This window comes from Martes martes (genome assembly GCF_963455335.1).
Source record: "Martes martes genome assembly, chromosome: 4".
Lineage (NCBI taxonomy): Eukaryota > Metazoa > Chordata > Mammalia > Carnivora > Mustelidae > Martes > Martes martes.
Window position 1 is genome coordinate 176,011,572 of NC_137891.1, and position 21,655 is coordinate 176,033,226.

General features: G+C 49.7%; 1 protein-coding gene across 1 annotated transcript in view; it reads right to left on the reverse strand.

Moving 5' to 3' along the window:
- ALPL (alkaline phosphatase, biomineralization associated) overlaps positions 1-21,174 on the reverse strand; it is a 56,468-nt gene extending 35,294 nt beyond the window's left edge. Inside the window, exon 1 of the mRNA XM_080800479.1 lies at positions 20,999-21,174. The gene's annotated coding sequence lies outside the window, so the exon portion shown is untranslated. The remainder of the gene's footprint in view (positions 1-20,998) is intronic.
- Between the last annotated feature and the right edge of the window lie 481 nt (positions 21,175-21,655).

The window sequence follows — 21,655 nt, forward strand, 5'->3', positions numbered from 1 at the left end:
AGTCCATACAGCATTCGACTCTTGATCTCAGGGTTGTTGAGCTCAAGCCCCAAGTTGGGTGCAGAAATAACTTAAAAAGAAAACTTTTTTTTTTTTTAAAGATTCTATTTATTTATTTGCCAAACAGAGAGGGAGCGCGCGCGCACAAGCAGGGGGAGCGGCAGGAAGAGGGATAAACAGGCTCTCTGCGGAGCCTGATGTAAGACTCGATCCCAGGACTCTGAGATCCCATGACCTCAGCCGAAGGCAGACGCTTAACAGGCTGAGCCACTCAGGCGTCCCCAAAATAAAACCTATATAACAAAAGAAAACCACAAACAACAACCTTGGAGTGCAGTCAGGGCAGTGAAGCAGGCCACGTGGGGTTACAGGAATCAAGAGGAAACGGACGGGCCTCCAACCATTTCAACCACCTCTCCCCTTCCAGACCTCACGGCTGGTGGATTCTGACCTAACCAGACAGCCCCATTCCCTGCCCGCTGCTTCTGGGGTGCTGGAAGTGAGGCCCAGTCCTAGGGTATTGGTTACCTAGGGAGGGGGAGTGGCAATGCCAAATTGAGGCTCTCCACGCCAGGACTGCCATCTCCTTGGGCTCATTGGTGCTGACAGAGACCAGGGTAAGGCTTAGATCCTTAGCTCAGTCCTCAGCACCAGACATAATCTCTGAACCTGACCTCCCCCCCCATAAACACACCTGACCCCAAGAAATGAGATCACGGGTGAAAGACCGGGGAATCCAAGGAACACAGTGACTTCAAAACAAACTGATTAGAGATACGACTGGAATCAGCTGTATTCAACAGATGGACCAAGAATTTCAACTAAGCATTAGAAACACACAAAAGAAGTAAGGAAAGATATTAGCAATAGAAAACAGAACAATCAAGTGTTAGAGGACCCAAGTGGAAATACTCTGTATGAAAAACAGTTGAAATAACAAAGGTAAGAGGTAAAGTGGAAATAGGGAACAGATACCAGATCGGGGAACACTTCCAGGAAAGAGCCGAGAAGGATTAAGAAATAGAAAAGATTTTTAAAGAGAGGGTAAAACAGGGGCACCTGGGTAGCTCAGTGGGTTAAAGTCTCTGCCTTTGGCTGGGTCATGATCCCGGGGTCCTGGGATCGAGCCCCGAATCGGGCTCTCTGCTCAGCAGGGAGCCTACTTCCTCCTCTCTCTGCCTGCCTCTCTGCCTACTTGTGATCTCTCTCTGTCTGTCAAATAAATAAATAAAATCTTTAAAAAAAAAGAGAGAGAGAAGGTAAAACATCAGTTAAAGTTAAAACATCAACCCCAAACTTACTCCATTAATTTGAAATGGATCCCAGGTCTAGTGATAAAAGCTAGAACCACAAAGCTTCTAAAAGAAAACATAAGAGGGTGTCTTTGTGACTTTGGGGAAGACAATGAGTCTTAAGCTCAAAAGAACAAACAAACTGATAAACTGGACTCATCAATAGTTAAAATTTCTGCCAGTCAAAAGACCCCCCCCACACACAAAAAGATGCCATTAAGAAACTGAACAGATGGAGTGTCTGGGTGGCTCAACCATTAAGTGTTTGACTTTGGTTCAGGTCATGATCTCAGTGCCATGGAATCCAGCTCTGCATCAGACTCCCCACTCAGCGGGGAGTCTGCTTCTCCCTGAGCCTACTTCTCCCTCCCTCCCTCTCCCCTGCTCTTCCCCTCTGCCCGTCCCCACTCATGCATAAATAAGATCTTTTTTTTTTTAAGATTTTATTTATTTATTTATTTGACGGAGAGAGAGAGAGAGATCACAAGCAGGCAGAGAGGCAGGCAGAGAGAGGGGAGGAAGCAGGCTCCCTGCTGAGCAGAGAGCCCGATGCGGGGCTTGATCCCAGGACCTTGAGATCATGACCTGACCCAAAGGCAGAGGCTTAACCCACTGAGCCACCCAGGTGCCCCTCCATACATAAAGTCTTAAAAAAAATACTGGACAAGGCACATAATGGAAAAGAACATGCATAGTATATACAACTGACAAAGGTCTGTATCCAGTAAATAAAGAACTACTAAAGTTGACAATCCATGATTAACAAACACCCTCCACACACACACACACACACAGGGAAAACTGCTCAGCAAAAAGAGGTGTGAACAAAGAATACAACCGATCTATTTCAAAAACATTATGCTAAGTGAAAGAAGCTGAACATAAAAGAGTACATGTTGTATAATCCATCTATATGAAACTCCAGAAAAGACCAATCTAATCTACGGTGAAAGAAATCAGAATAAAGATTACATTTGGGAGACAAAATGGACTGGAGAGGGGCAAGAGGGAAACTGCTGGAGAGAGAGAAATGTTTTTTAAATCTTGGCTGGGATCATGGTTATAAGGTAATGTATACATGTCAAAACACACGGAATTGTACACTTAACATCTGTGCATTTGATTGCATGAAACTGTACATCAACAAAAAGGAAGATAGTGTAAGTCCCAACATCTGGGTATTTCAAGAAATAATGACAATAACCATAGAACTAAAGAAAGATGAAAGATCTCCCTTTGAAAGGGCCCCAAATAAACCAAACAGGACAGAGAAGGAAAAACGCACACTTAAAAATATTATAGTGAATATTAAAACAAAACAAAACATTCTAAAGTCTAGAGAAATCAGATCACTTACAAAGGAATACGTATCAAACTGAATTGACCAAAGTACCAAAGGAAAAGAATCTGAAGCAAGAATTTTATATCCCGGGATGCCTGGGTGGCTCAGTCGGTTAAGCGGCTGCCTTCAGCTCAGGTCATGATCCCAGCGTCCTGGGATCGAGTCCCGCATCGGGCTCCTTGCTCGGCGGGGAGCCTGCTTTACCCTCTGCCTCTGCTTGCCACTCTGTCTGCCTGTGCGCTCTCTCTCTCTCTGACTAATAAATAAATAAAAAATCTTTAAAAAAAAATTTAAAAAAAGAAGAATTTTATATCCAGCTAAACTGTCACTCAGATGCTAAAGACTACATTGAAGGGATCACGTTTGTCTCAAAAGACACCCTCTAGGGGCACCTGGGTGGCTCAGTGCGTTAAGCCTCTGCCTTCGGCTCAGGTCACGATCCCAGAGTCCTGGGATCAAGTCCCATGTCGGGCTCCCTGCTTGGTGGGAAGCCTGCTTCTCCCTCTTCCTCTCCCCCTGATTGTGTTTCCTCTCTTGCTGTGTCTCTCTGTCAAATAAATAAATAAATAATCTTTAAAAACAAACAAACAAAAAAACAACTCCCAGATCAAAGAAAAGAACAAGAACATATATCCAAAAATAACTCAGTACTAAAAAATCTGGAAAATTTTAATCTGAAGGACAAGTCAGTGAATATAAGGGCTTAAGAGGGAGACCAAGGAACATGAGCAAATGTTAATGGGGCCTTCGTACGGAAAAACTATAGCTGGCAATCTTTTTTAAGTAAACGAGACATTAAAATGAAAGAAAAAGCAAGATAAAATGAAATAAAAATGTAGGAAGGCAGAAATAAAAGAACACAGACACATTCTTTTCAGGAACACTCAAAACATTTTAAAAATTGATCACATACCAGCCCACAAAAGCAAGTCTCTCCTTTATTTTTATTGATTTTTAAGATTTTATTTTATTTATTTTTAAAGATTTTATTTATTTATTTGACAGAGAGGCAGTGAGAGAAGGAACACAAGTAGGGGGAGTGGGAGAAGCAGGCTTCCCACTGAGCAGGGAGCCCAATGTGGGACTTGATCCCAGGACCCTGGGATCATGACCTGAGCCAAAGGCAGATGCTTAACGACTGAACCACCCAGGCACTCCTAAGATTTTATTTTTATGTCATCTCTACACTCAACATGGGTCTCAAACTCACAAACGCAAGATCAAGAGTCATAGGCTCTACAACTGAACCAGAACCAGCCATGAGCTCCAAGGCTCTCATTTTATTTTATTTTAAAGGAATAAAGGATTTTATTTTATTTTTTTAAAGATTTTATTTACTTATTTTACACAGAGAGATCACAAGTATGCAGAGAGGCAGGCAGAGAGAGGGAGAGGGGGAAGCAGGCTCCCCGCTGAGCAGAGCACCTGATGCGGGGCTCGATTCCAGGACCCTGAGATCATGACCTGAGCTGAAGGCAGAGGCTTAACCCGCTGATCCACCCAGGCACCTCAGAAGTAAAGGATTTTAAAGGATGTTTTATTATTATTATTATTTTTTAGGATTTATTTATTTGAAAGAGAGAGAGCAAGAGACAGCACATGGGAAGGGGCAGAAGGAGAGGGAGTGGAGCAGACTCTGCTAAGCACAGAGCCCCAGTCAGGGCTCGATCCCACAACCCTGAGATTATGACCTGAGCTGGAAATCAAGAGTCACACTTAACCGACTGAGCCATCCAGGCGCCCCTCCAAGTCTCTCATTTTAAATGACCAGTTTCCACAAAGCCCACATTCTCTGACAATGGTACAATTACGTTAGAAGTCATGTTCTTTTATTTTATGTTCTTTAGAAATCATGTTTTGAAAAGGACAAACAATCCCCTATACAACCAGAGATTAAAAGCATCTCTAAATAACTCATAGACCCAAGAAAAGTCATAGTAGAAGTTTGAAATTACTTAGAACTGGGTGATTAATAAAAACACTGATATATCAAAAAGTACAGAATGCAGCAAAGAAAGGGTAAAAATTAATGAGTGAAGGGGCGCCTGAGTAGCTGAGTGGGTTGACCACCAGCTCACCAGTTGGCAACCAACTCTTGGCTTCAGCTCAGGTCATGATCTCATGGGTGGTGGGACTGAGCTCCTCATGGGGCTCCACTCAACAGGGAGTCTGCTTGAAGATTCTCTCCCTCTGCCCCTATGGCCACCCCCTCCTCTCTCAAATAAGTAAATGGATTTTTAAAAAGTATTGAGTTAGGCATCTAACTTAGGAAGTTAGAAAAAAAGCAACCCAAAGAAAATAAAAGATTATAAAGAACAGTAATCAACACTACTGAGAACAAAGACTCATTTGTAAAGATCAAAACCACAAGTATGTCCTTAAAAAAAAAAAAAAAGTCAATAAGGGGCGAATGGCTGGCTCAGTCACTAAGCATCTGCCTTCGGCTCTGGTCATGATCCTGGGGTTCTGGGATCGAGCCCCACATTGGGCTTTCTGCTCAGTGGGGAGCCTGCTTCTCCCTCTCCCACTCCCCCTGCTTCTGTTCCCTCTCTCGCTGTCTCTCTCTCTAATACATAAATAAAATCTTTTTAAAAAGTCAATAAACCTAAAGCAAGATTAATTTAATTTTTAAATTTTAATTTAAAAATACAAAATAGAGATTAGACACAACTATTACAAAAAAGGGGATACGGGGCACCTGGGTGGCTCAGTCGTTAAGCGTCTGCCTTCAGCTCAAGTCATGATCTCAGGGTCCTGGGATCGAGCCCCGCATCGGGTTCCCTGTTTGAAGGGAAGTCTGCTTCTCCCTCACCCACTCCCCCTGCTTGTGTTCTCTCTCTCACTGAATCTCTCTTTGTCAAATAAATAAATAAAATCTTAAAAAAAAAAAAAGAAAGAAAAAAGAAACGGGGATAAAATTTCTTCCTTCTCCTTCTCCTTTCCTTTTCTTTTCAGTAGTCTCCAGGCTCAGTGTGGTACCCAATGCAGGGCTTGAACTCATGACCCTTAGATTAACACCTGGGCTGAGGGATGCCTGGGTGGCTCAGTTGGTTAAGTATCTGCCTTTGTCTCAGGTCATGTGTCCAGAGTCTTGGTATTGAGTCCTGCATCAGGCTCCCTGCTCATCGGGAAGCCTACTTCTCCCTCTCCCTTGACTGCTGCTCCATCTGACAAATAATTAAATAAAATCTTTTTGGGGGGGAAAAAAAAGACCTGGGCTGAGATCAAGAGTTAGGTTCCGGGGTGCCTGGGTGGCTCAGTGGGTTAAGCCTCTAACTTCGGCTCGGGTCATGATCTCATGGTCCTGGGATCAAGCCCTGCATCGGGCTCTCTGCTCAGCAGAGAGCCTGCTTCCCCCTCTCTCTCTGCCTGCCTCTCTGCCTACTTGTGATCTCTCTGTCAAAAAAAAAAAAAAAAAAAGTTAGGTGCTCAGGGCACTGGGTGACTCAGTCAGTGCTGTCTGACTCTTGGTTTTGACTCAGGTCATGATCTTGAGGTCCGGGGACTGAGCCCCACATCGGGATCTTTGCTCACTGCAGAGTCTGCTTGTCCCTCTCTCTGCTCCTTCCCCTGCTCTCTCCCTCTCTCTTAACTGGGTGGCTCAGTGGGTTAAGTGTCTGCCTTCAGCTCAAGTCATGATCCCAGGATCCTAGGATCGAGGCTCACACTGGGCTCCTTGCTCAGCGGGGAGCCTGCTTCTCCCTCTGCCTGCCGCTCCCCCTGCTTGTGCGCTCACTATCTCACAAATAAGTAAAATCGTAAATAAATAAATAAACAAACAAACTGCTAAATTGACCTATATTCAATTTTAGAATGTCCAGTTTCCAAAATATGATTAGACTCAGGAATATAAAGAAAGAACGACGACAAACCAGTAAGAAAATGCAAAAAAAAAAAAAAAAGACAAATAGGAAAAACAGGCAAAACACATTACCAAAAGAAGACTCACACATATGCTTACACACTTACTCAACCCCGCCAGAAATCTGGGAACTGCAAATCAAGGTCTACAACGAGAAGTCGTTACACTTACTGGATTGGAAATAACGAAGAAGTCTGACAACACCATGTGTTACAAAAGACACGAAGAGCAGAACTTCTTACACATTACTGGCGGAAGTACAAATAGATCCGATCATTTTGCTCTTATCTTGTAACGCTGAACAAATTTTCATAGGGTATCTATGGCCCAACAATCGGTGGCTAGGTATACATCAAGAGGAAAGTCCTAGCTGCACGCATTAGAGAACATGCACATGCATATTTGTAAGTACTTTTCCTACACTAGCAAAAACCTGAACACAACCCCAGTGCCACCAACAAGAAATTAAATAAAATTCTGAAACAGTTACCTGGTGTATATATGACATATACAGCAAGCAGTTTAAAAAAAAAAAAAAAACACTGCAGCGCCTGGATGGCTCATCCGGCTAAGCCGCCAATTCTTGATCTCAGCTCAGGTCTTGATCTCGGGGTTGTGAGTTCAAGTCCTGCGTCTGGCTCCACGGTTGGAGCCTATTTAAACAACGACGAAAGAATTACAGCCACAGGCAGCAAGCAGATCAATTTCAACAACGTAAGATTCACTTACAACCAAGTCCAAGGAGATCATTATATAAAGTATGGGACACCTCTGTAAAGTGTATATCAGGACACCTGGGTGGCTCAGTCATTTCAGCGTCTGACTTGGGGGTTAAGTCATGATCTCGGCATCCTGGAATGGGCAGCGGGCTCTGCACCCAGTGGGGACTCTGTTTCTCCCTCTCCCTCTGCCCACACCCCCACCCCGCTCATCCTCTCTCTCTCAAATAAGTAACACCTTTAAAAATAAATAAATAAATAAACAAATAAATAAATAAAAGTGAGAACTTAAAACTGGGAATGAGAAACCCTGGATTCAGGAGTGATTACCCTCCGTGAAGACAGGCAGTGGGCAGAGAGGATGGAGGAGCTCAGAGAAAGGTGTAAATTACTGTCAATATTCTAGTCCTGGTAGTGGATGATGGTTCATAGGGGCTTTAAATCGATTTACTTATTTATTTATTTTAAAGACTGATCGATTGATTGACTGACTGGAGAGAGTGTCGGTGGAGGAGGGGCAGAGGGAAAGCATCTCAAGCAGCCTCCCTGCTGAGTGCGTGGGGACCCCACGACGCTGAGAGCACGACCTGAGCTGAAAGGAAGAGTCAAATGCTTAACCGACTGAGCCACCCAGGCTTAAGTTTATTTTTCACAATAAAATAGACACAGGGCCATTGTGGACAAGGGATGAGATTGCCTGATACAAGGATTATGATTAATCCATTGAAAGATCCCAGAGTCCATACAATCACTTAAACGAAAACAAAAATGCTCAGTGCTGGATGGACATAGACTATCTCATTGCATCCTCAAGAATCTATGAGCTAGGGGTGCCTGGTGGCTCAGTGGGTTAAAGCCTCTGCCTTCGGCTCAGGTCATGATCCCAGGGTCCTGGGATCAAGCCCCGCATCGGGCTCTCTGCTCGGCGGGGAGCCTGCTTCCCCCTCTCTCTCTGCCTGCCTCTCTGCCTACTTGTGATCGCTCTCTGTCAAATAAATAAATAAAAATCTTTAAAAAAAAAAATCTATGAGCTAGAAACCATTACTGTCCCACCTTATGAGTAAACTGAGGTTCAGTCACTTGGCCAGGGCCAAGGATATGGAACCGGGTCTGAAGAACCCTTCACCAGGTCCCTGTAACGCTCTGAGCCTCACTTCCTCCTGTCAGATTAGGCAACGTATGTAACTTTCTCGGCAAGCACTGAGCGCTTAATAAATGTCTGCTGTGAGGGGCTGTGTCGGCATATTGGCGAAAACCTGGTTGCTAGCTATGGGACCTCGATCTTTTCCTGCCACGTCCCTTTATGAGCTCAGGAGGGTCACTTTCCCTCTCTGGGCCTCAGCTGCCCCCTCTGTGCTTAGAGAAGATTGCAATGGCGAGTCCCAAAGGCCATTCCTACTCAAACTTTCTAAGGGGCCATTCAGCAAACGGGAGGTCACCCAGCCCCTTATTTGCTCTGGCCACTGGCTCATTCCTCCACAGCTGGTGGGAGGTCTGCAAGCTCTGGGTCCTGCCCACTTCTCTGACATCACCTCCTGGCCCCCACCCGCACCACTCACCACTCACACCTTGTCTACCCAGCTCCCCCACCCCCCCGCCGGTCCCGCTCAGGGCTTTGGTGCTGGCCCATCCCCTGCCTGGAACACTCTTCCCCAGGACAATGCTGGTCTCACTCCTCCTTCTTCAGGTCAGAGGCCACGTCTCGCGTCCTTTCCTTCCTTGCCCTGCCAGATGAAGAGGCCCCCACGCCTCCCCAGTCCCCCCACTATTTTACAATCCTAGTTTCTTCCCAGCACTCCCACTGTCTGAAATTAACTTCCTTAACTTCCTTTATGGTCTATCTCTTCCAGTACCATGGAGTTTGTGGAGGACTTGGTGGTGGTTGCTGCTGTACCCCCCTGTACCTAGAACCACACCTGCCTATAGAAGATCCTCAATAAATATTTGCTGGAGGGAGGGAAAAAAAAAGATCTAACGCCACCTCCTCCAGAAATCCCTTGTGGTCATTCTACCCAAGGCTTGGTGAGGAGGCCCCCCACTCTGGTCCCGCGGCCCTCGAACATTCCTTCATCCTACACCACTTGGGACTCTGCAGGGGCCTGTCCACCTGAGCATCTCCCCAAACACTGATGTTCTCTGAAGGAAAAACGGGACCAGATTCATTCATGAACTCCAGCACCTAGCCCTGGGCCCAGCAGGCAGTCAGGCTAAGAAACTATTTGTTGAATGAATGGATGAATGAATGTCCTCCACATTCATCTCTTCCCCCTTGCTGACTCTGCTTCCTCCTTTCTCCACCCTGACAGGTGCTAAGAAGTCTACACCCAGGTGAGCTGATGAGCAAGGCCACTCGAGCCGGAATATCATGGAGAAGGGGAAGCCCCTTTCTCTCTCCCTCCCCGCCCCAGGAGCCACTTCAGGCCTCAGAGGGGACAAACCCACAGGCCAGTACTGCCTCTCACAGGAATCCTCTGGGGCCTGCCTTGGCCAAACCAACAAGACAGGCGTTCTCCCCGTATTTCACCCTCCATGACTGGCTGAGAAGGTTGGCGGGCCTGCCTCAATGCCCCAGCTAGAGGCCTTGCACAGCTGAGCAATCCGTGGCCAGGTGCTGGTGGGGCAAATCGAATCACGTAGCTACCCTACAGGACAGGATCCACTTCCTTTAGGGGAAGGAAATGGGACAGGCAGGCCAGCCCAGGGATTCCATGAAAGAGGAAATTTCAATGCCAAGTTCTCACTTAAGCCAGTGCTCTGACATTTCTCAACTCAGGAAGACCTTAGAAGGGTGGGACAGAAACCCAGGAGGGTCAGGCCGGAGGCCAGATTCCTGGACCGAGGCTGGGGCCAATCTCCCACTGAGGTTTCTGAGTTAGCAGTGGTTTCAGTCTGCTAATTGCCCTGGCCTCCCCCTGACCCAGGTTCCCAGAGACACCGGGACTGCCCTGCTGTGCCCCCCACCCCCATTTCTCCCCTGCCTCCAGGAACCACACAGGGGACAGATAAACTTTGCACTCCTCGGCTCAGAGGGCCGGGAAGCGTCACGCAGTCTGTTTCTGTCTTGTACCTCCTCCCCGAGCCTGGCTTCGGAAGAACCAGGAGGTTCAGGAGTTTACACATCTGGCCTGCAGAGATTTATCTAGTATTAAATGATTACGGGCCCATATACTCTGGAGCCAGGCTGCCCAGGTTCAAATTCTGGCTTAACTGCTTATGAGCTGCATGACCTTGAGTTCCCTGCTGTGCTTCTGCTCTTTACCTTTAAAACCAGCTGATTTGTACCTACTGGATGGGGAGGCTAAGTCACCCAAACAGAGAAGGGTGTGTCGAACACTTACTTAGCAGGCCAAGCACACGTACGGGATTTGGTGAAAGACTACTCTTACTATCATGATTAAATACATTGAGGTTGTTTGGAGTCAGGCCTGGAACTCTGGACCAGACATCCATAGACAGACACACCAGAGCCAAAACCAACCTGCTCAGCCGATTGGGATGGAAAAAGGGGAAACACTCCAGGCTCTGGGTCCAAATCCCAGCTTCACAGTTCTGTGACCCCGGGCAAGTTACTGAACCTCACTGAGTCTCATTTCTGCCTCTGGGTACTCCGGATCACAGCCACAGCCATACCTCCCTCCAAGCGGTCATGGTTCCTCCTCACCGGGAAAGATGCTGATCTCTGCGGCTGCCGACTGTGGGCAGTGTTGGGCAATTAGGAAGCTGACACAGGCAGGAGCTACCCCAGGCAGGGGTGAGGTGACAGGCAGGTTCCCCTTCCTGGAAACCTCTGTTGAGGCCCTGCCTGGGGGTGTGATGCGCAAGTATTCATTCATTCATCAAATATGCATTAAGTGAGTATTATGTGCCAAAAAGCACAGTACACATTGATGCAGCATATGACAGCCATTTCTATTATTATTAAAGAAGTTAGGGGAGCCTGGGTGGCTCAGTGGGTTGAAGCCTCTGTCTTCGGCTCGGGTCGTGGTCCCGGGGTCCTGGGATGGAGCCCTGCATCGGGCTCTCTGCTCGGCGGGGAGCCTGCTTCCCCTTCTCTCTCTGCCTGCCTCTCTGCCTGCTTGTGATCTCTGTCAAGTAAATAAACAAAATCTTTAAAAAAAAGGGGGGGGGAGTTAAAGTTGTTTGGCACTGAGGGTACATCTGTAAATAAAACGGATGAAAAGATCAGTCAGAGGTATTCGTTGGGAGAACCCACACCTGACTAAGGGCCTGAGCTGCCCATAAGGAAACTGACTTGTCCTGCTGCCAATCACTACCAAACTATTTATGAGTTGGTGTCATCAGCGGAGATGTGAAGACATCAACGGAAGGGCAGCCAGGCTCGTCCTGGGGTGGCTCAGGTGTCACACCCAGCAGGACCAGCCGCCACTGGTTTCCCTGTGGTGAGAGAGTCCAGCTGGGCTGGGGAAAGCCTTGCCAGGTGGGGCAGCCTTTCCTTAACCCAAGGATGACATGCATTTGCCGAAGGCAGGCACCTTGCTAGACACTGGAGTTCACCAAGGATTCGATGAGATTCTTGCCCTCCAGAAAAATCATACTCCGAGGCAGACACCCCATAGACAATCAGATTGTAGGAGTCTTCAGAACACATCTGGGGAAGGACCATTGGCCTGGGATCCTGATCTGAATTTGGGGGCTAATTTTTGCCATTGGTTTGACCTGAGCCTCATTTTCTCATTTTCCCCTTTGCAAAATGAAGACAATATTTTTGGGGGGCTGTTTTAAGGATCCAGTGAGTTCACGAATAAGAAAGGGTTTTATTTATTTTTTTTAAAGATTTTATTTACTCATTTGTCAGAGAGAGTGAGCACAGGCAGACAGAGAGGCAGGCAGAGGCAGAGGGAGAAGCAGGCTCCCCACCGAGCAGGGAGCCCGATGCGGGACTCGATCCCAAGACCCTGGGATCATGACCTGAGCCGAAGGCAGCCGCTTAACCAACTGAGCCACCCAGGCATCCCTAAAAAGGGTTTTAAAAGTACACCTGGCCAGCTCAGTTGGTGGAGCATGGGACTCCTTTTTTTTTTTTTTTTAAGTAATCTCTACACCCAATGTGGGGCTTGAACTCACAACCTCAAGATCAAGAGTCATATGCTCCACTGACTGAGCCGGTCACGTGCTCCAGAGCATATGACTCTTGATCTTAGGGTTGCGAGTTCGAGTCCCATATTGGGTGTAGAGATTTCAAATAAATAAATAAATGGGCTTTAAAAATGGAAAAGTACGATAGGAGGCTGGAAGCTGAGGTTGGGAGTCTCACAGAAACTCATCCAGCGTCACCTGGCTGATTAGAACAGGAGCTAGAACTGGAACAGGAGCTCAGTAGGCCAGGCCCCGCCCCCCTCAGTCAGCTGCCCCTCTCCGCTGCCTGCCTTTGCTCCCTGGGGCCATCGATTCACGAGGCCCAGGGGACAGGTAGAACACTAAATCCCCTGGAGCAGGGATTACCATTTCTTTCCTTGGGACCCCAGGTTTTCTAACCTGCCAAAGGGGAGATGCCATTTGCAGGGCTGTCCTCATCGGTAGATGGGAGGTGCCTCGCAGGGAAGGGCGCCCTCCCGAGGGAAAGGGGTGGCCCAGTCACAAAGGAGGAGGCGGCTGCTCAGCTGAGCCAGCTGGGCTGGGGAAGACCGAGTGCGGAGTCTGGCAGTCCCCACACGGAGCCAAGGAGGGAGCCAGCGGCAGGGACGCAAGGACGTGAATTAAAATCTGGGCAGAACTCCTGGGTTCACCAGCCTGGGCAACTCAGGCACATTGCTTCACCTCTGAGTCATTTCCCTCGCTTGGAGAATGGGTTGCTAGAACGATTAAAAGTGTATATATACAAAGCGCTTAACCAGAATGGCTCGGTGCATGATACATATTTATAGTATTCAAAATATGTCCAAAAGTCATTAGTTCTTTTTAAATTTGTTTTTAAAATTTTTGAGAGAGAGCGAGCACACAAGCAGGGGGAGCAGCAGAGGGAGAGGGAGAAGCAGACTCCCTGCTGAGTAGGAAGCCCCATGCGGGACTGGATCCCAGGACCCTAGGATCAAGGTCTGCCAAGCTGAAGGCAGACAAGACACTTGACCGACTGAGCCACCCAGGTGCCCCAAATGTTAGTGACTCCACTATTATTACTCTACCATTCTTACTACCATTAGTACTGTTATAGAGGGTGGGGTAGGGGTGAGCGTAACTCTCCAGGACCAACCAGCCTTTCTTTCTTTCCACACTCACTATACGGCCTGGGTCATCACCATCCCTAGAAGCCAGCACCGTCCCCTTGAGGACTAAACATGGGCACTACTGTGTGCCCCAGGAAAGGCACCAGAGGGGAGTTCTGGCTCAGTCTAGCTCTGGGCGCCTCCTGCTTTCCTGTACGAGTTAAGGAGACTGAGGAGCTGGGGGACAACGACCTAGGGCCTCCTTGGGCCTGTCCCTTCTCCACCCTCCACGCAATGACCAGATCTAATTTGGTTCTGGGATATCCTTCAGTCTTGTGCCAACTCTAATTTGTTCAAAAGGGCTGCCTGGAGGACTGCATTTAGAAGGCCCTGAAGTTCGGAAGGAAAAAGAGCCGTGGCTGAGTGATGGTATCTGACTTGAGTGCAACTATTTGCCGCAAAAGAACTAGAAAAGCCCTGAAGGCCTTGCCTCAATACAAGTCCTGGTTGTCGGGTGGGATAACTGGAAGCCAAGAGGGAAAGGGACTTGCCCAAGGTCACAAAGCATGCAAAAGGGCAGGGATTCAAACTCAGCCTCCTCTGGCTTTCTGAGGATGCTTCCTGCCACGATTGTCACTTCCTTCCTCTGGACCAGAACAGGAGGTGTCCAGGCCCATTGAGACCCACTGTCTGAGAGAACAGAAGCCAGAAGCCGCAGGCCGGGAAGAGGACCGCCTACTCGGTTCCCCACCCCCACCCCGGGGGCCTCCTACCACACTTTGCAAACCCCAGAGGCAGATGGTTCCAGTGAAAACAAATGTAGACAGCACCATCCCCTGAGGGCTTGTATACAAACAAAGATTTGAATTCAGATGCTAATCAGATTAAGCAAGACCACGTGAGACCTGGATTTGGTTCCCTTTCCCCTTTGCAGCTGTGTGTCATGGGAAGTTACAGAGCTTCTCTGAGTTTAAGTTTGCTCCTCTGTAAAATGGAGAGGAGGGAAAAACACAATACAGTCATTCAAAGAGATTAGCTCCGTGTTCCTGACGCAGAGTAAGCCCTTAGACATTAATTATCAGGATTAGGTTAAAGGGTAAAAAAAAAACCCACATCATTTTCACACAAAAAAATACTCAAGCGATCCAAGCAAGGGTTTGGAAGGGCTATCGGGAGGAGCCCTGTTTTTCATCCTTGATAGCTGGCTAACTGAACCGAAACATGAATTACCGAGTTTGATGATTTCAAAATAAGTAAGGAACCAGATTCTCCTAGGAAAATGGATTGTATCACTTATGTCACAGAGAAGGACGCAGCCATGAGTGGATGGATTGGCAATACTGGGGGACAAATGTGTCTGCTTCCCACTTGCCAGATGGGGGACTTCATGCCTCAGTTTCCTCCTGTGTAACATGGGGATAATAGCACTGGCCACCCAGGGCTACTGTTAAGACCAAATGAGCAATTCCAGGTGAGGCAGTGGGCCACCCCTGGCCTGGCAATGCTAGTAGGTATTAGCGAGCGTTGGGACATGTGGCACGGGGAGTGGGCGACACTCACTGAAGGAGGCAGAGAAAACAGCACCTACAACAGTGCTAAGAGTGAGGGAAGGGAGGAAGAATCAGAATCCGTTTAGACACTTTCTGCCCAGAATGGTGGCAGATGGGTAAGTTATTAACTCCTATATGTAAAGAAGCTGGTGGTAAGTCAACGTGGGGACAGGTGGAGGGATAAATTGACAAATGATACTCAGAAAGGCGAAGCCTGACACGGTTCAGTGACAGCCTACAAGAGGCCTGGGGGATTACAGGACAGAGACCTGGGAGCCTCAGCCTGAGATCTGAGAAGACACCCCCACCCTCGTTGTTTCCTAGACAAAGTGAAAAGGTAGATCAAAGAAGGCAAGAGATTGACTTAACAAAAAGTCACATGGCAGATCCTTTTAAAGGTTGGATTTATGGCTTTTCAAATAAAAGCCACCTAAACACTTTTTTAAAGAACATAAAATGTTTGCTGAGCTCTGCCTGGCAGCCTACATACTTGACCTCATGAAATTCACTCACCCAAACCACAAACTGAGGTCTGGGAGAGTGAAGATACTTCCATGGAACTTTGGGTTGGGGAGAGGGGAGTTGTCCTGGAGGTCTTTTTCCCAGAAATAGCCTCCCAGCCTCTCCTCCCCTCTTCTTCCTTCCCTGGGTCAGAAGTACTGGGGAGGGGTTTGACCCTGGCATGTCTACCCTCTGAACCTCGGTCTCAACTGCAAAAGGGCAGGAGGTGGGGAGGAGAGAAGGGATCAGAGATAATGTCCAAGATGCCTGGTGCCCAGCAGGCACTTACAAAATGCAAACCCACACGGGGCCCATTTCTGAGCTCCTCCGCAAGTGGGAGGACCATGTTGGGCCCGTGGCTACTATCAGGTTGTCAGGTGGGGTATCTGACCTCCTTGTTCATCTTGTACCCCCAGAACAGTTGTGACCTTCTAGAATCTTCCGTCCAGGCAGCTGCTTTCAGACCCCCTGTATTTGACCATATGGCTTCATTCATGGCCTGCCACACTGCCCTTAAGCTCAGTCACAGTGACTTGGAGGTCTGTGTTGCCACCATGACGCCTGCCTGTCATGGCTAGGCCTTGGCACTCAGCAAAGGTGGCCCAACAGAGCCCTGAGTTCAGAGCGCAAGACAGTGTTTCCTGTCTCGGAGATGAGCGACAGCAGCACGCAGGGCAGTTGGGAGCATTTAGGTGAACGGGTACTAGTCCAGGGAGTCCCTTCTCTGAAGGAGCTGTGTCATCTGTACCCTGAATGACCAAGGGCTGCCTGTCCCCAAGTGGGTAGGCCCCGGGCCAGCTATCTAAGTCCTGACAGGCTGTCGCCATCACCCCTAGACCTCTAGAGCCCTTAGACTCTTCCCAGGGACCACCAGAGCAGGAAGAAAGCTCCTTCCATGGAGCCACAGAAGAGGGACTGCTATCCACGTGTCCCACATTCCTACCCTGAGCTCCCTGAGGGCCGGCCCAAGCCCCATGCCCTCATTCGGATGAGATTTGAGACCTCCTTCCAAGGCCTCAAAGCATCTCACCCAGAAATTGCAAATTCAGAAGGCAGGGAGGTCATGTCCACGAGGAAAGTGGGCATGAGGGAGAAGGGAGCCGTGGGGACTGTCGTCAAGTGGACAGAGGAGCTGTTACTCAGCTCGACCCATGGCGACACGGCTGGGATGCAGCCCAGTGTGGCCACATCCCCTGGTCTTTCAAGAAAAGTAGAATGAAATCACTTGGCTGAGTAACAGCAACAACTAAATCAGTCTTTAAATCACTGCAGAAGCCAACAATCGGCCACAGCTGTCCCCTGCCCCATTTGGAGGGTAGTCAGCGCCCTAGGCCTGTCTAGGCCTGCCATGACCTGGGCCATAAATATGGGAAAGACAATTCACTGAATTAGAGACATTCCTAGTCTTTCGGATGTCAGGCATTTGGGCTTACCAACAAGGACACGGAGGCTCAGAGAGGGGACTTGCCCAAGGTCCTATCAGTAGTGTATCAACCCCTCAGGACTCAAACCCTGCTCTCAAATGAGCTGAAGATCTTTTTCCTACTGATCCACACCATCTGCATCCTCCCTGAACAGCTTCCTTTTCAAAAACTAGATACACTGTGGATGTACTACGTACACGAGACTGACCAAATCCAAAACACTGGTTACTTTTATTTTGATTTTTTTTTTTAAGATTGTATTTATTTATTTATTTGTCAGAGAGATAGAGAGTGCACAAGCAGGCAGAGAGAGAAGCAGGCTCCCTGCTGAGCAAGGAGCCCAATGCTTGACTCGATCCCAGGACCCTGGCATCATAAACTGAGCCGAAGGCAGCAGCTTAACCAACTGAGCCACCCAGGCATCCCAACACTGACTACTTTTAAGGAAGTCGTGGACCTTAGAGCCGAAAGACTGAATTCCCAGTCCCTGCTCTAAGCAGCTGGGTGACCCTGGGTAAACTCCTTCCCCTCTCTGGGCCTCCATCTCCCTGATCTGCAAAGCAGCTAGTTGACAGAGCCAGCTGCTAAACACCTTCCAGCTCTGAAATCCAGGCATCTGTGAGGTATTCTCACTGCTCAATATTTTGTGGCCACAGATGAATATAGAATAATAATAATAATAATGGGGAAGGCAAGCCCACATTCGCTGGGAAGGCAAACTACAATTTTTAGTGAAACCTGACTCCTGGTTACTGGAATCCAGAAAGAACCATGGTAATACTCAGGCAGTTTAACCACCATCCGACAGTTAAACAAAAACACATCTGGTTTAACTTCATTTTCCTCATCTCCTCCCCCAACCCCCTACCCTCATCTCAAATTTTACCCCTTAATTTGAGAAGTCAAATTAAATGCAAACAATTGATTTCATGCTACAGTGAGGTTGAGAATTTCAGCATGGAAAACTTTAAGCATGAACTTTTTCTGGGAGCAATCACGAACTGTTGGGGGGTGGTATGGGGAGGTGGAAAACATAGAGACTGTTCATGAATGTTCTTTGGACCCTGAACATTCTACCAAAGTTGCTAAGGGCTGACTGTGAACCCAGCACTCAAGAGAGGCCAAGTGATTTGCCTGAGGTCCCAGTGAGGACTGGAACCCAAGATGCTGACCCGGAAGCCAGGGTTTCCCCTGCTGTCCGGGCCTTTCACCTAAACAGGGTCTCTGCCGTGCCCTATGGATCACCTGCTAGTGGTAAAGGAAAATACCCTGGGAACACAGAACTTCTCAGCCACCAACACTGGTTCATCCCAGTGTTGGAAAACCATTTATGATCTTGCTGGCCCCTTATTAACCCACATTACAGATGATTTCCTCTTCTGAGGCTCAGAGAGGGAAAGTAACTGGTTCAGGGTCACATGGGAATGCTGGGAATGACCCTCCAATCTCCTCCCCACAGCAAGCTACTGTTCCCTGCCCCCTAAAGTCAGGATACCTCCAGAAGGGATGGAAAAAAAAAAAAATGAAGCCATACAGCCCAGCCTAGCTCCAGCCTGCCCGAGACTACGTTGCCCTGGGAAAGCTGAGTCAGCATTCCTGTGGCCATGCGCAGATTTCCGAGCGCTGGTTCTCAGCCCAGCTCGCTCACTCTCCCCGCAACGCTCTCTTCGAGATCTGAGGTTTGTATCGATAACTTCAGTTGGGCCTATTTCAAGGTCTCTGGGCTGTGCTGCTGGATCCTGCTCCTGGATTTAGACACCCTCATCCCCGGAGATGGGTACAACACAGAGATCACCAGACTTGGAATTCTCACCACTTGGGCCCTCAATCCCAGCTCCGCCCAGTAGCATCTGAGTGTCCTTGGGCAAATCCCTTCCCCTAAGACCAGCTTCCTCCCAGGAAATGTAAGGCGAGGACAGCATCTAGCTTGCAGGGTCGGATAGGTAATGTCCAGTGGGACAAACAGGGGCTGAGTTCTGTTTCACTCCATTTCCAAGCTGGGACACAGTGAGACAGAGGGCAGGAGGTCCTGCAGAGGTAAAAGCCTGGACCCATGCCCGGCACAGAACTCCGGGCTCCTGACCTAGGCTGTGTCTCGGATGATAGGAAGTAGCTTCTGAGTATGGGCAACGGCACCGTGCCACCCTCTAGGGCAGCTCATCAAAGATTGGGCAGAGCCCGGGTGAAGGTGGGTGACCAGGCGTCAGGGGCAGTGACATAACCACACACCCAGGGTTAAGGTTGCATTTTTTGCTGAGATTAGAGCTCACTGGAGCCAATATTTTCTTAAGCACAGACACCAGCTCAACACCTTGCACGCATTAGTCATATCCAGAACTCACCACCGGTAGGTAGTTTACTGATGGCCTCAGCTTAAAGGAAAACACCAAAGCATAATAGGGGACAGAACCGTCTCTGGTCACACAGCTAGGGTGCCTGATCTTTGAGTGAGAACAAAATGTTAAGCAACCAATCTTACACGTGTTACTGCATTTTAATCTCCTCCCTTGTGAATTCCTTGATTCCAATTCTATGCAAATGTCCAAATATTGCTGTGTTCTCTTCACTGTTCCTTGGCCAGCACCTAGAACAGGGCTTGGCACAAAGCTTCATATTTCCTGAATAAAGATAGTATTTTGTTTCTGGCCTCAGTTCAGTTTTATTCCTCACAAGAGTCTTACACACGAGGCACGCTCCCCATTTACAAGTGGTGCCTCAGACAGGGACACTCACGCTGATCTCACTCCAGGGGTGGGGAAGTTGGGGAGCTGTGTTCTGCTTAGTGAATTCAGAGGCATGAAGTTCAGGAAGAAAAAAAGAGACAGAGGGCCCAGATGGACAGGTGGGGAGGACTGAAGAGAAAGCAGGTTTGGAGGGTGGGCAGGAATGGAGCCTGGAACTAAGGCTCTGCTCCTTCGTCTCTTAGGTGGTAGAGTGGAATCGGGAAGCTAAGGTTGTGTGGGTTAGACTCTGGGTTCGAATCCTAGTCTCATCACTTCCTTAATGTCTATAAGCCTCAGTTTCCCCATCTGTAAACCAGACGATGAGTGTGAATTGTTGGAGCAGGCCTGGCACGCAGCAGGCACTCAATGAACAGCTTTCTTCCTGGCTCCTGTGGGAAACGACCCTTGCCTCCCTGGGAAGCCTGCCCCCCCCACAGTTTTCCCCAGGGTCCAAAGCCCTTTCTGACCTGAGAATGGCCCCCTCTTTTGATCTCCAGCGTTTTTTCTCCTCCAGCCAGAGGCCTTTGTAAAGGCCCCTACCCCATTATGAGTTGGAAAAGGGTCAGAAGGGACAATGATGGGGCTTTTTCTCAGCTTCCATTCCCAACATTGTGACCAGGCATTGAACTGTTTTTTATTTAAAGTGGGCATGGGAAACAACTCTGGGCAACCCACTCACCTGAGCACTGCCAGAGGTGAATCATCGGTTCCCTCGGCTTCCAGGGCTCCAGAGCTTTGCCCCAGGGCCGCTGTGCCCACCCCAACTCCCAGACAAACATCCACTCACCAGAGATCCCCTCTCCCCCTCCACCCCCCATCATGCGGCTCTGGGACCCCCAGCGCCTCCCTCGCTCTATTCATCCGGGCTCTGGCCCAAACTACTTTGGACCCCACATAGACACACCGGCCTCCTCCCCAAGCGGCAGTGGCATGACCTAGAGGCTCCCAGGTGGGAGGCATGGCAGAGCACCAGGTTGGGTGCTGGGGTTGGCAGCCTGAGTCTCTTGATCTCCCACCAAGGGGGTATCCTCGGGGCTGCTCTGTCACGGGACGCCGGGGAGAGGGGCATAGATGAAAGGTCCAAGTCCCAGGCAGAGACCCGGGAGGCAGGTAACCCCAGGACTACAGCAGCGGTCCCGAGCACCGTCCCCTTAGCTCGCGGTCCCCGCGGGCGCCACTTCCAACCTCCAGCCCCGCACGCTGCCGGGAGCCCCGGATGCGCGCGAAAACCGAAACAGAACAGGTGCCTGAGGGTCCCCAATGGGCTGCCCTGGGTGGTGTGGAGGCGCGGAGGTCCGCGCCCTGACATTTATATCCATCCTCGCCGCCACCCCCGGACGAGAGGAGGATGTAGGAGGGGCCGGGATCGATCACGTTCCCCGGGGGTCCCGGGGAGCCGGAGGACAGCACAGAGTCCTTACCTGAACGGACTTCGTGGGCGAGGGTCTGTCCTGGCACAAGCGACGTGGGGTCGGTGCGCTGGGACCGAAGGCGCGCAGTGGCGGGAGCGCGACGCTGCCGGGGTCACCTCCCCCGCGGGCTTATAAAGGCGGCCGAGGGGCCCAGCGAGCAGCCGGGGCAACCCGCCCCCGCCCCCGCCCCCGCCCCCGGCCCCGTCCCCGTCCCCGGCCCCGTCCCCGTCCCCGGCCCGGGCCCCGGCCCTCCCCCTCCCCGCCCGCTCCCCGCCCCCGCCCCGCCCCCGCCGGAGCGCAGCCGGCCGACCGGGCCACGCGGCCAGGGCGCCCCCTGCCGGGAAGCGGCCCAGTCCCCCGCCCCCCACGCCCGGCTGCTCCGGGAGGGACGGCGGGGCGGGGGAGGTGGGAAGCATCTGCCTGCGCGTTCCTAGTCCCCCAGCGCTCCCGGGCCCTCTCTACCTCCTGGCTTCCCGCGGGGACCCTCTGTCCCTTCCTCTCTGCGAGGTCGGGCGGATTCCGCTGTCTGCGCGTGTATCCCAGTCGTCTTTATCTTTGGCTGCAACTTCGTTCTGTGTCTCTCTCTGGTCTTCCTCCTGCCCCTCTCTGTGTGTCTGTCCGTGTCTGTCTACCGGGCTTTCCTCGGATCTCGGCATATCTCTATCC